Raw genomic sequence first — 1,073 nt, forward strand, 5'->3', positions numbered from 1 at the left:
GAAAACACACGTCCGAGCACGCTTCAGCTTGACGTACCTTATTTTCCCTTTTATTACCACGTCACTCTGAGGTGACGGGGTCGGGGAGCGGCTGCGGGTGCGTTTATTCTGCGGATCTGAGAAAGCGCTCGGTTCCAGTAGGGTCAGGGTTAAGGGGAGGAGAGTAACACATCTAAAATAACGGCGTATGCCGCAGAGACCTTGAATTTGCGTTGGTAATTTCTGCGCAATCTAGAGGCAGAATTGTCACGTCATTAATTTTACACTCTGGCTTTCGTTTATTCTGCGGATCTGAGAAAGCGCTCGGTTCCAGTAGGGTCAGGGTTAAGGGGAGGAGAGTAACACATCTAAAATAACGGCGTATGCCGCAGAGACCTTGAATTTGCGTTGGTAATTTCTGCGCAATCTAGAGGCAGAATTGTCACGTCATTAATTTTACACTCTGGCTTTCCCCCCCCCCCCCCCCCCGCAGGTTGGGAATGGGTTAAATGGGATGAATTTCCTCCAGCAGATCAACTGTTCTGGGCCTTGCGCTGTTTAAGAGAGCAAGGTTACAATCCTTTTACAGAAGAGCTCGATCATCTGAAGGGGTACACGGGAAGTCACCAACTGGGGTAAAAATGAGTTGTACGTTACGTAACAAGCAACGGGACAGACCTGCTTTTGTTGGTGTGAAAGAGAAAAGGATGTTCATCCTGCTCGCTCTGCGCACGCGGAACTATTACCCCTCCCAAAGCCAAAGAGGTGCCGAATGTTTCAGGGCTTTTACCGTACTTCTACACGACAGTTGTCTCTCGCTCCAGAGCTATTTCTAGCTCTTGTGGTTAAGTTAATGGCTTCTTTTACAGAAAACTCATAGTGTTTTACCCGGTTAATCTTTATACTGATGAATAGCCCTTCGGAAGCCAGATCTAGTCATGAAATCATAGAATGTTTTGGGTTGGAAGGGACCCCTAGAGGTCATCTAGTCCAACCCCCCCTGCAGTGAGCAGGGACACCGCTAACCAGATCAGGTTGCTCAGAGCCCCGTCCAACCTGGCCTTGAATGTTTCCAGGGATGGGGCCTCCACTGC

At 49.1% G+C, this 1,073-nt stretch overlaps 1 long non-coding RNA gene across 1 annotated transcript in view; it reads left to right on the forward strand.

The window, feature by feature from the left end:
* The first annotated feature begins 475 nt into the window (after positions 1 to 475).
* LOC118452893 overlaps positions 476 to 1,073 on the forward strand; it is a 10,661-nt gene continuing 10,063 nt past the window's right edge. Inside the window, exon 1 of the long non-coding RNA XR_004842765.1 lies at positions 476 to 744. This is a non-coding gene — a long non-coding RNA (uncharacterized LOC118452893). The remainder of the gene's footprint in view (positions 745 to 1,073) is intronic.

Source organism: Egretta garzetta, unplaced genomic scaffold (genome assembly GCF_000687185.1).
Source record: "Egretta garzetta isolate BGI_Z169 unplaced genomic scaffold, ASM68718v1 scaffold268, whole genome shotgun sequence".
NCBI classification, from domain to species: domain Eukaryota; kingdom Metazoa; phylum Chordata; class Aves; order Pelecaniformes; family Ardeidae; genus Egretta; species Egretta garzetta.